The sequence below is a fragment of the Cygnus olor genome, chromosome 5 (genome assembly GCF_009769625.2).
Source record: "Cygnus olor isolate bCygOlo1 chromosome 5, bCygOlo1.pri.v2, whole genome shotgun sequence".
Taxonomy (NCBI): domain Eukaryota; kingdom Metazoa; phylum Chordata; class Aves; order Anseriformes; family Anatidae; genus Cygnus; species Cygnus olor.
In genome coordinates, this window is record NC_049173.1 from 31,192,229 (window position 1) to 31,204,639 (window position 12,411).

Sequence of the window (12,411 nt, forward strand, 5' to 3'; positions counted from 1 at the left end):
TCCCGAATTGGGAACCCTCCAGACTAAGAATTTTGTGCTTGGGTTGTGGCGTATAAATTCTAGTCCTCAAAATGCAGCAAAGCACAGATCCTGTAAGGGTTCTGGAGCCATTAAGGAATGCACTTACCAAACCTAGAAGTGCAGACGAGTGCGGGTGTGAGTCTACACTTCTTCTTTGCACGCTAATTGATCTAATCATTGTGTGCAGTTCCACTTTGCTCTTGGACAAGAAATAAAATAAGCTAGTAAAAGCAAAAGCATCTTGTGTCCAGGGAAGTAAATGCAGTTGGTAAACTTTTTTCCACACAGAGCTGAGAAGGAGGAAAAATCCTTGTCAGATCTGTGAAAAGCGTAATCAAAAGGATCTCTGACTTGTTGCCTCCTCTTCCCTGCCCTGGCACGGTAAGGAATGGAGAGATGCCTAGGGGGGGGAGCTGTGCTCTGCGCAGATTTAGGAGTGGTTAGGCGAGATTGCCTGGGGAAGGTACTTGTGCCCAGAATTCAGGTAGGGAAAAATGGCCAGGAAGGAGTTTGGTGCCAGCAGTCTGTTGCGTAATGTGGTGCTGTCTCTGCAGCTAGCGTTGCCAGGTGCTGGAGCAGTTAGTGCAGTTGGATGCTGTTGCTGCAGTTTGATTCCACTTTGTAGGAATAGTTGAGATGAGGAAATCTCTGCCAACTTCACAGTCAGGAGTCATCTGTTCTGCCTCTGAAACTTGGGGAGCATGAATGAATAGCTCTTAAAACATTAATCTGGGGCGGCTTCCAAGAATCATGTGTACTTGAAGTCTAGTATACATTGTGATCTGATTCATTATCCAGGGACAGCAAAGGCTTTGGAGAGGTGTTTAGCCAGTGTGTGGACATACTGAACTGTGAACTCCCAAAGAAAACCTCCCTTGGCAACTTTCAGTGGTACATTCGGAGTGCATAGGTGCAGCATCAGAGGGTAGGGGAGCAAGTGCCACTGCAAGCAATGGACGTGCAAGCAAGGCAACAGAGAAGAAGGGACACCAAAGAGGAACAGGAGGAGCAACATGCTGTGAGACAGGACAGAGCAGCAGACAGCATGGCTTTGGGGTATAGAAGATGCTACTGCTTTGGCAGTGTCACTTGACATCAATTTAAGCTCACTGAAATTCCACGTAACCAGTGTTGAGTACCATATTATCTTCCATGGGATTGTTCCTTTCTTTAGTAAAATCTCCTATCTCTTTTTGAGATGATAGGATCTGGGGGGAAAGGGCAGATTTTTGTGGTTCCTGAGAGAACTTGCGGGATGGATAAATATGAGGGAGCAAATGATACTGCTAGAGAACACAAAGCACAGCAAGATAGATAAAGGTGATCCTAACTGAGGAGGAGGATTGGTAGTTAATTAAAACTACTGTTAAAAAACAGGCTCTTAGTAGTAAAATAAATAATAGCAGGACATGAGTAATTCCTCTCGGGGGAATGATGGAGACAAAATTAAGCTAATGTAATAATAAAAGGTGTGTGTGTGTGCAAATGCTCAGAGGAATAGTAACAGGATAGAAAGTTGTTTTTTTTTTTTTTCCACTTCCAAGAAGTTCAAATGTGGTTCAAGTCAAAAGGGACAGAAACCTGTTAAAGAACATTCTCCTCAGGGCTCATAGGCCATTTCAGAAGGCACAGTTGTCTGAGTTACTGAACCCACTGTTGTCTCTGCTGCTCCACTTAGCAGTCTCAGTAGAGAGGTGGGAGACTGAGCTCATTCTCTGCTTTAACAAATGATGGCTAGTTAAGTGTGTCATGGAGGTGCTTGCACGCACACACACACACACACGCCCCTAATTCTGAAACCATTTCACAGCTCTGTCTGCCTCCCTCAAGCTCTGATGCCCATTATTCTAAGGTGATTAAACAGCATAAACTCATTAACCATTCTCAACTGTGTAATATACAGTCATGTAACTTCTTTTTCATAGGTGGTTTGCATAATACTGCACTTCAGTTGTTACTCTTTCTGTTTCATCTTTTTCATTTCTGTGATGTCTGTCTGTTTACTAGACAAGGTTTTAAAAAATAAAAAATAAAAAATTCCAGAATATATATTTAAAACTTAAAAAAAAAAAAAAAAAACCACAAAACACCTAAACACACAAATGAGTGTAAAAGGTATTTAACAAAGGAGAGCTGTACTGAGACATTGGAATGAGAACTCTTGTTGTCCTGAGCAGGAGACAGGGAGAAGATCCTGGGTGCTTGGAGACCAAAAAAGCAGGTTGTAGAAGAGTTTTCTTTTTTCTCTTCCTCCTTTCCTTCTCAGTGTCCTCCAATCCCCAGAACAAACAAATAAAAACCCTGAAACAGTTGGCCTTCTGAACAGCTGTCTTGTTTACAAAGACTGGCATGCATTGCTGGCTGCAGTCAGCTATTGGTCACATCACCTCCTAAAATGAAACTCTCTAGCAGGGGTTCATGTTCCTCTGGACTTGCACGAAGTCTAGTAAGAAACAACGATGCTTCAGCCAAAGACCACTGCGGAAACAATCTAGTGATGTGTTTTTTCTCCTGCAGGTTGCTGAGGGGAAGGACTTGTGAATCTATGAGATGCTCAGGTTGCCATTTGTGCTAGAGCTTTGCAGGATACAACCACAGCCCCCCCCAAACAAGTTTAATCGAAGGAAAGTGTAAAGTAATGGTGATTTTTGGTAGATAGGGATGGTTATTTGTAGTCTGCTCTGAAGAGTTGCTCTGCAGCTAAACTACAGCTCTGAGCAGTGCTCGTCCTAGAGCTGAGGCACTGCAGTCAGCAGACATTGGCCAGTAACAGCTGTCTAGCTGATATGATGTGGAGATGCTTAATACACCATTGTATATGTATATATAAAAAGACGTTTTATTTCTTAAAATGACGCATACCCTTTCAAACTAGAAGGCAAACGTACTCAGCAGTTTCAGCAGAGACAAGTATCTCTATGAACTGACATTAGTCAACTTGATAGCTCTGAGCTCAATTGTTTTTCCCCTAAGAATCTAGTTAAACAGGACTGTCTGTAGTATGTTGTCTTACTGACGGCCTACTGGTTTTCTCTGCAATGCACAATGCCATGTAAGCTACTATATTTTGTTTTTTTTTTCTCATCCTCTGTTGCCTTTTCCATTGAAAATTCAAGGAAATTTTCATAGATCTTGCTTATCTTGTCTAAGCTTGATCCTATTCTTGTTACTGTGCCCAGAAGTTGGGACTAAACAGGCTGCAGAGCCTTGCTTGCCATACTGAAAGAGTATGGACCAGGCTGCTGTCCTCCTTATTCTATTGTGGGTATGTTTATTTTCTCACCTGTGTCAGCCTTTGGAAATTCTTTAAAGGCTGTGACTTTTCAAGGCATAGCAGGAGATGAGGGTTGTTAGCAGCAGAGCTGAAGATCTGTGCTTAGATAGGGAGAACAGGAGTGAAAGACTTGCCTTAATCTGGACCAGGTACAGAGGGATTAAAATGTGTAGTGGCCAGAAGGCAATGCACCGAGCTTAAAATAACCAAGATCAGGATAATTTAGCTTTAAAAACCATCTGGGGCCTGATTCAGTGCTCATTAAAATTCATAGTAGCCTTACGATTGGCTTCTGGAAGAATTAAAGTATAACACTCTGCTTATAATGAGTGCCTTGGGCCTTGCCCAAGAAAGTACATAAATGTATACAGTAGTGTTAGAAATGGACTTCTTTTCTGTAACATCCAGCTTAGAATAAGAGTCCTTCTAGCACTTGTGGAAGTCAGTGAAAAAACTCTGTTTTCAGTGGACTTTGGATTGGAGCTGAAGAACAGATGTTACAGCTGACTCTGAAAAATAGTCTCTGGGCAAGTTGTCTTTGAGCTGTTCATGCAACAGTAAGCTGCCCAGTTTGGGTATAAACATAATTAATTAGCAGACATCAGAGCTGCTGAGTATGTAGTGAAAGTTGTGGAAAATCAGATTGCAAACCTAGATGCTCTTGTTAGCAACTGCCACTGAGGAAATCTCCTGATTTCTAATGCTTCATTATAAAATATGTGCAGCTGGGGGCAAAGAGGCAAGAAAATATTAATTCTGCTGCTTGTTCCTAAACCATGAACTTGCAGACATTCTTCAGGCTTTTGTGTTCTCTTCCAAGTTCTAAATATGTTCTCTCTAAGCTTCTGCAAAATAGCAGCCTGAGTGACGTAAAGCTGAGCCAATATCTTATTTAAAGAACATTGCCATTTATGTCTGTGTTATTTAAAAGCACGTTTTTAAAAGTCTCTTAGAACTTAGGGTCACTTGCCAGCTGCTCACCTACATTATCTGGCTACTTCTAACTTGTGGTTTGTGATCCCCTTCATAATGGGTTGTGGCTGTTCTTGGACCGAGCTCGTTATTTGTTGAAAGAAGGAAATGAGAGAATTTTCCAGATAACTACCCAAGTATTTCTGCAGAGGATCTTTGCTTAAGCATTTCAGTACAACTGTTAGCCAGACTTTTGATTTCAATGAAAGTTCTGCAGAACAAAACAGAACATTCATTAGGAATCTTAGCAAGCATTTGATTTTAAAGGTCACACATGGAAATGAACTAGTTGATACTTTTTTAATTTGAACACCTTTCTCTGAATTAATTTATTTATAGAATTTATTTGGTGCTCCAGAGAGCAAATGAACAAGAAATATTTTTTTTGTATTAGTCATTTTTTGAAGTAACTAGAAGTTTAATGAACATTTTCCACTTATTTTTATGATGCCATCTTCAGAATCTCAAGATCTGCAGAATAGATGTGCTATTTTATCTGCATCTTAGATGGTTATGTCTGATGTTGCTCCTTTCTTATTTTTTTAATTACTATTAACTATATATATATATATGTATACAGATATATATAAGTAAAATTGAAAGATTCTGAATATATATATTATTGGATTAGTTTCTGGTGTTATCTTGAAGAGGATTCTGGTCCAGCCACACTGCTATGGTTTCATTTCTTGCAGTGACCAGCAGGACGTAGACTTGTTCCAAAGGAAGCACATTTGTTATGATTGTAGCCAAATACCAGCAGGTCCATGTGGTCAGGTAGGCTGTATAAGCGTGTTTAATTTAGATTCCATTTATCATGTGGTATGGTTTTGGTATAAAAGTGTTCTTACAATCCCAGAAACAGACATCTGGCATGTTCAATCCTTTATAAGCTGCATTGCCAGTATGCACATTTTAGTTTCTTATCGTGGAATCTGAGAGCATTATTAGTTTCACAAATGTTTTAGGTAGTTTTAATTTTTTTTTTTTTTTTTTAATGGAGAATGGTGGTTGGAAGCTTCATTATGAGCCCACTGCATGTGTTCTGATGAAACACTGCCCCAGAGCAACCAGCATCTTATTCTGTCTTAGACTAGTGTTCAGACTATTATAAATCCCAGCTTCAGTGAAAACTGGGGAAGAGAGCTGAGGATAAAGAAAGTAAAAGGTTTCTCTAGCTACTAGCAGGAAAGACCAAAAAGCATTCTTAGTAGTAATTGACTTTTTCTCTTTTCTCTGTTGTAGCAGTTACTACACAAGACGAGGATATCACAGCTCACATTTTTCTACACTATACAAATAAATTTCTAAGTGGCAATTATAACCAATTAATCCTCTGCAAACCGTCCTGCAGACTCCAGTGCATTGACAGCTCATGTAGATAAGGGAAACTGAGGGTAGAGTATTATGACATGCTTGTTTCAGTAGCAGAACAAGAAGGCCCAGTTCCAGCATTGCAGGTTGCTGGCTTCTGAGTTGTGGTGGCATGACTGTGTGGCTGAGCTTTATGCCAGGCCACTGAAACAATCTGAGGTTAAAAATAAATTAGATATTAATTAAGAAAATTAAATAAGCAGGTTTAACCCTTTGCCTACAGCCTTGTCTCACTAAAACCATTTTTTTTTTTTAACTATTATTTGATGCAAGTATTGTATTGATTGGCTGCATGGTACAGTCTGCAAGCAGCTGTACAGTTGTACCTGCACAAGGAGGAACTGCAGTGCAAAACTGCAAATGAGTGACATGCAGTGGTGCCAACCAGCCAGAGGAAAGTGATTGTTAGTGCAGCCTCAGCAACTGGGAGGGGTTGACCTAAGGTCTGGAAACTCATCCCCATTGCAGCAGTCAACCCTTCCCCTTTTCTTTTCCTCATATTCCCCTCAAACAGCTGCTCTCTGGCTTTACCATTTACCCCAAAATAAGCTACCACACACCACCGTAGTACAAAGCACCCTCCTGCACTTGCTGTAGGGTGGCTGCTGCTGGGAGGATGACCACGATGCCTGCTTCCTGGCACAGGATTAACAGGGCAGCTCTGAGAGGCTGCACGCATTCAGCTGCTTAAGGCTGCATTGTCTGCAAGGGCAGTTGTTGTTCCCTGCCTCCACATGGCAGCAAGTGGGACAGGAGCCTGCTGTGCTGCAGGGAGCCATGTGGCTGGATTTTGACAAGCACAAACTGCAGCCCTCAAATTATTCTGGGCTCTTGAGAGTTGGGTTTGAATGCACCCAGAGGTAGAGAGCGACTAATAACAGCAAATGGTGTTAGACTTTTGCTACCTTTATTTTAGCCACTAGGAATTCTCTGAATTCTGGTTAATACTTTTGCAATAGCTGACTGACCTAGTTATTCTGAGCAGAAGCTGTAGTATGTATTCCTCTTATGTCAGCCAGGGATTTCAATCTGCATTTCTATAGCATCTTTAAGGATTGCAGCATGCTTGAAAAAACAACAGATTAAGCTGCCTCTGTTCTGGGGGAGTTAAGCATTGTCACAGTCATTTTACTAGTGTGCAAAATGACTTTCCCAAGGTGACCTGGTGAATCTGTGAGAAGGTAGGTTACGCTGACTTTGTGCTGTGATGCTGCCATTGCAGGACTGATCATCCTGACTTTTGTGGAAAGCAGCAGATACACCTCTTGTAGAGTGGCACAGACTTGTCTGGTGGAGCATGATGTTACTTCTTTTATAATCTAATATGTCTGTGAATTTTTGCAAGTAAAAGATGTGGAAGAAGTGTGAGGCGGCTGTGATCCAAGCTGTATTGATGTTACCTGCAGGGAATGTCTACCAAGCCACAGGAATTTTACCAGTAGCAAAATAACCTGTGGTGTGTTCAGGTGATCCTCTCAAGCTTTGGTTTCAACTTCTCATCAGAGTGGTAGTTAAAATTTAAAGTCTGTTGTTTTCCTACCCTCTTTAAGATTAATTTGCTTTCTTGCGTACGTTCTTGGCTCTCGCTGCTCTAGACATTCTCAGTCCAGGTTGCAGATCTCCATGCTACTTCCTTGCCAGCTGTGCTCTGCTCCATCATTGGAGTTGTCAGACCCTGGCAAGACCGACTGTGATTCTGCCTTGGTGCTGCACGAATTTTCTTCTTTCATGTGACCCAGTGTGCATTGTAATTGGAGGTATGCACTCTCAGTCCCACAATGGTCTGCCAGATTTGAGTACGCAGGCATGTCCTATGACAGCATGCAGTCCTCTAGATGAGGTGATAAACTTTAACCAACTTCCAGTTCTTAAGTTCTGGTGTGTTTTATTTTCATTTTGAATTGGGGCAGAAAGATGGAAAGTGAATTAGGCAGTAAATCCTTGAGGACACTTAGAAGCCCACTGAATAGGCTTATGCAGTGGGAGTGCAGATAAGGCCTTGTCCTGCTGGGATCTCCAGGATGTTACCTTTATAATGTCAGCAGTGCATGGTAAGCAGGAGATAGCCCTAATATATAAGCAAGCAATCCAGATAGTGCTGTCTTACAATTTTGTGCCCACCTCTGAATGCAATAGCCTCGGGGAAAAGTAGCACAACTGTAAGCACTTATTTAAAGTGAAACTGCCTCTGGATTGCTCCCTTCTCATCTCCAGGCCTGCTAATCTCATGTGTTGATTATGAGACTTGCCGATTTGATTCCTATCTTGCGCTTCCTCCCACCAGCTGATGCTTCATGAGTTTGCAACACACCCTTTCTCTTAGTGACCCCTTTGTCCCAGTTGTTAGCACAGTTTTGCACTTCCATGTTAGTTCACTCTGGATTTCAAGAGCCATGAAAGAGAAGAAGAGACCACAGCTCCTGATGGAAGTGCATTTATGCCTCCTAGCAAATCCCAGAGTTTAGAGGAGCCCTGCTAGAAGATCCAGCTCCAAATCACAGTCTTGCTCCATGGATGGGATTGCCTCAGTTCCTCCTGGGATTTCCTGAATGCATCAAAGTTACTGTACCTTGGCATTAGGCTTTGTCTGGAAGCTTGGTTGAAAGAGAATAAGGTTTTTGTTGTTGTTGTTGTTGTTGTTTTTTCTCTGTAGCTTGCTTAATTCCCCAAAAGCACAAAACAGGCAGCCAAATACATTTCTCCTGGCTGAGATAGAAGGAAGCCCTTGTATATGGCACAGTTGGCCATGGTGCTTCTAACACTTTTTTTTTTTTTGAAAAAAAAAAGATTAGAAGTGTCCCATCTTACATGTTGCCATAGTGAAATGTTGAAAAGTTTGTTTCTCCCACAAAATTCTGCTCCGGTAGAGATGAAGTGGGCTTAAATGAATCTATTGTAGCAGCAGTGCAGGAAGTAAGGTACCAGCGCTCTCCTGGTGCTGTGACATGGATGGGCAGGATGAGGAAGAGAAGAGAGATCAGCAGCTTTTATCGGAAATTTGTTATGTTTTGTGGGGGGAAGGTGGCATGGCATATGGAATGGCCATTTGCTGTGTAGATGAACGAGATAAGCAGTCTGCGACGCAAGCGTTTACTCAGTGTACCCTGCAGCACTTCTTGCTCGCAGGTTATGGCTGCCATAGATAAGACAGGATCTGAATGAGAAGCATGGAGTATACAGCAGCTGTAGGAGGAGTGGGGTGTGTGTGCATGTGTTTACAGAAATGTGTGAGCATAATTATTTATATTATCTTGTGCAATTCTCTAGGTAAGAAGGGAGCAGTGGGCAGGGAAGGAGCAGTGAAATGTTTAATAAAGGGACAAACGCTAAAGGGGAAAATTAGAGATGCATTGCTTTTACTGGTAAATTTTTCTTCAAAGTGTGTAGGACTACTGGGACCAAACTTGTGAATAGAAAGACTGGAAAGTGTCCTAATTTTTCATTAAGACTGTGGGCAGCAGAGGTTCACACCAATTCAAAGCTGCTTTGGTTCCATCTAAGCTTGTGTCTTGACAAGTAAAATCAGGCTCTTCCATTTATAAAGAACTTGCATCTTGTTCTAGAAGACTGTCTTAGCATGTAAATGCATAAAATATAATACTTATGCAAATCTGAAGCCAGTTCCAAGACTGGGTGACTCCTTGTAGAATATAAACGACATTTCTTTGTGATGCTCCCAAAGCTATCGTTGTGTAGATGACTGACTCCTCACTGATTGGCACATCACCAAAGCATAGATAGAACAGATGACAATGATGGTTAGCAGTTGTCATGTTTCCTCCACACCTAGAAGGATTAATGCTCTGTTTCCTTATTTCTGATCCTCCACAGTAGTTTTTCTGTCTTGCAAGTTCCAGTCTTCAGGAAAAAGAATGCTGTCCCTCTATCTTGATCTTGATTGTAGTATATTTACTATTAACATGAAGTTTCCCTTTTTTTTATTATTTTTTTTTTTATTTTGATTGCATCAGTGTATGGGGCTTGCCCTGTAGGGGGAGGCAAGCTAATCCCCAGACAGAAAGGAACCTGGCTAACTTCACTTCTTATACCCTAGGGATGCTGCTGTGAGGTAACAGGCAGGAAATCTTGGTCTCTTTGGCAGGCTCTGGCAGGCAAGGACCTGCAGTGTAACATATAAGCTGTGACTGCACTCTCAGGAAGCAGCCTTCCACAATTTAGCTAGCAGATCTGTAAATGAGGATTATGAACCTCAGACCATCAGCTAAAATGCCAGGGTTTCCTTTACGTTCTCCATAGGAACCCCAGTTCTGTTCCTTCTCCATAACATTACTGTAGATCTTGGGCATTCCCACTCTATCTGTGACTCTGGGTGTTGTACGGCACCACCACCTCCTAGCCAGGCAGGATGAACTGGTAGGAAGGAAAACGGGAACAGGGAAATGTGCTGAGCTGGCCCGTTTCTACTGCACAAGCCCACTCCCAGCAAAAATGATGACAGCCTAATGGTTATTAGTAATATGGCATTTATTCATTTTAAGGGCAATTTAACAGAATTGAGGTGGGAAAAAAACGTGTGTGTGGGGGGATTTTTTGGGGGGTGGGAGTGGGGAAGGAATAGTGCAGGGGGAGGATTTTTAAGGCTGACTTTTATCTCTGCTCTTTGGATCTAAATATAATGCACCTTGGGGTTAAGCCAGCATTGTTTATTGTTCGTGGTTGGGAGAGGCCAAGAATCCCCTTTATTTGCAGTGGAGAAAGAGCAGTCACAGGGTTTGCTGAGGTGAACTCTGACCTGTCCCCTGACGATAACGAGCCCTTCCACCTGCGCACACCCGCTACTGCTGAGCAGTGGTGGAGCCGGCGTCCTACCGAATGCAGGTTGCTTGTGGAAGTGTCTATTTCCAGGAGCTAGTAAACCCTGAGGCACGGCACAGCCAGCGCAACAGGATTACAGGGTGATACTAGACTTCAGACTTCGCAGCACTGAGTCATGGCAAGCGACAGGGGAGAAGTAAAAGCGCCAGGTCATGTGCTGCACATCTGCAATGCAAATAAATTGGTGAATTCTTCTATAGCCAACTGTATAGCAAACAATCAAAGCTTTCCTGCCAGGAATGACAAGGAATTGGTGGCAGGTCCTGAAATCTGCAGCCAGGCGACACAGGCGGAGATGTTGGGATTTGTTAGAAGCTGCAGCAGCTCTGGGCCCTGAGGCTGTGGAGCCGAGAGAGGGGAGCTAACAAGCAAGTTGGAGCTTTAATAGGTCAGCAGTGAAGCAGGGGGGGGTTAGGAAAGGGTGGAGGCGAATGGAAGATGATCTTCCCAAGGTTCTTGCCTGAGACCTAGCAAGCCTCGGTGCCCAGGTGTGACTGAGCTCTTTCTCTCTCTCTTCCCCCCATAGGGACCAAAAGGAGGAGACAGTGAGAAGGCAAGATGGTCCCACGAGGCTCTGCTGTCAGTGTGTGTTATTTTTCCTTTGGAACATGAATCCGAGGCTTCTCTGCGCTGACTGCGTCTGTGCTCCATCTACTACCACACCCTGAAATCAAACTCAGCAGCTTAGGTGAACCAGGCACTGTACAAACATGTCAGACCTGCCTCCACCCCTTTTGCTTCTCCCGCTTTCTCCTGCCATCTTTCTCTCCCAAGTTTATCGGCGTGTCAGCGGATCCCGGTGGCAGAACATTTCCACCTCACCTCTGGTTACAGAGCAATGAAGAGCCAGGGGTAAGCTCCCTCCTGCAGGTTTGGGGTTCAACATTGACTTGCTTGCTTGCTTTAAAGCAGTAGCAACACTGTCCTAATCGCTGCAGTTTCATGCGATTTTGTTTCCTCTGTTTACAGAGGACTAGGTTTGTCAGTTTAAACTAACATCTCTGTTCCCCAGTGGCTGTGCTGCTACAGCTTAACCCCTTCCCTTCAGAGCTCAGCCTCACCACTGCCAGGAACTAGCGTAACGATCACACGTGTGTTGGCAATGCCAGCCTTGGGCAAAGTGAGAGGCGAACGGTTCAGGGTGGTCATACAATTTTTTCTCTCGAGGGATGGTTCTGGAAGGGAAGAAAAACCAGGAGCTGGATTCCTTTGGGAAGGAGTTTACTTCGTCTTTACTCCTATAGCCCAGCAACACCGTCCTCCAATCGGCTTTGCTGCGTGGCAGTGGGAGAGTTTCCCTGCAGACCCTTCTTTCTCCTCTCACTTGGAATTGTCCTCTACCGGCATTGTTGCAGCAGGACTGCCAGTAAGACCTTGTGTTTTTGCTTTCCAGTGTCTTTTAGATGGGCTGATGTATGGGTCTCTGGGTTCTGGTAGTGTAACCTATGGAGAGTGAAGATGACGGGGAATGTGAAGAGGAAAATGCATTGTTGAATATTGCTGGGTGATGATCTTAAAGCATTGGGGTGAAGAAGGGGTTAAAATTACTCTGGGTGATGCTTGGGAAAGCAGACAGCACGTCAGGAACATGCATGCTCATTGCCTTTACGCAAGACATAGCAATATCTCCTCCTAAGTCCTGTGTCTGTGAGGACCCTTACCATACCTTTGAAGAAGTCTCATAGACTCACCAGTTATAACCCCTTGTGTCTGTATTCCTGACCTTCTGGCTGCTGTGCTAGCCGAGGGCTTTTCAGCACACCTACTGAAACACTATGTTGTAGTACTCGCGCGTGTGTGGGTGTGTGTGTGTGGGTGTATGTGTATCTTGGCTATCTGAAAGCTGGCTAATTTCCTCCAGTTTAAATTACTATAAGTTTTACTATATAACTATATAGTTACTATCCTACTGGGCATTTGTACTTGATTATTTT

The 12,411-nt window shown here is 43.2% G+C and overlaps 1 protein-coding gene across 6 annotated transcripts in view; it reads left to right on the top strand.

Moving 5' to 3' along the window:
- The window catches only part of LOC121071198 (serine/threonine-protein kinase PAK 6-like), a 41,214-nt gene that overhangs the window by 1,223 nt on the left and 27,580 nt on the right, over positions 1-12,411 (top strand). For 2 of the 6 annotated variants that reach the window (XM_040559265.1, XM_040559267.1), the window contains exon 1: positions 11,650-11,843. The exons of 1 other annotated variant lie outside the window; for it this stretch is intronic. The gene's annotated coding sequence lies outside the window, so the exon portion shown is untranslated. Of the gene's footprint in view, positions 1-10,474; positions 10,866-11,003; positions 11,330-11,644; positions 11,844-12,411 lie in introns of those variants that run through there. 3 more of the 6 variants (XM_040559268.1, XM_040559272.1, XM_040559264.1) reach the window with 3 other exon arrangements.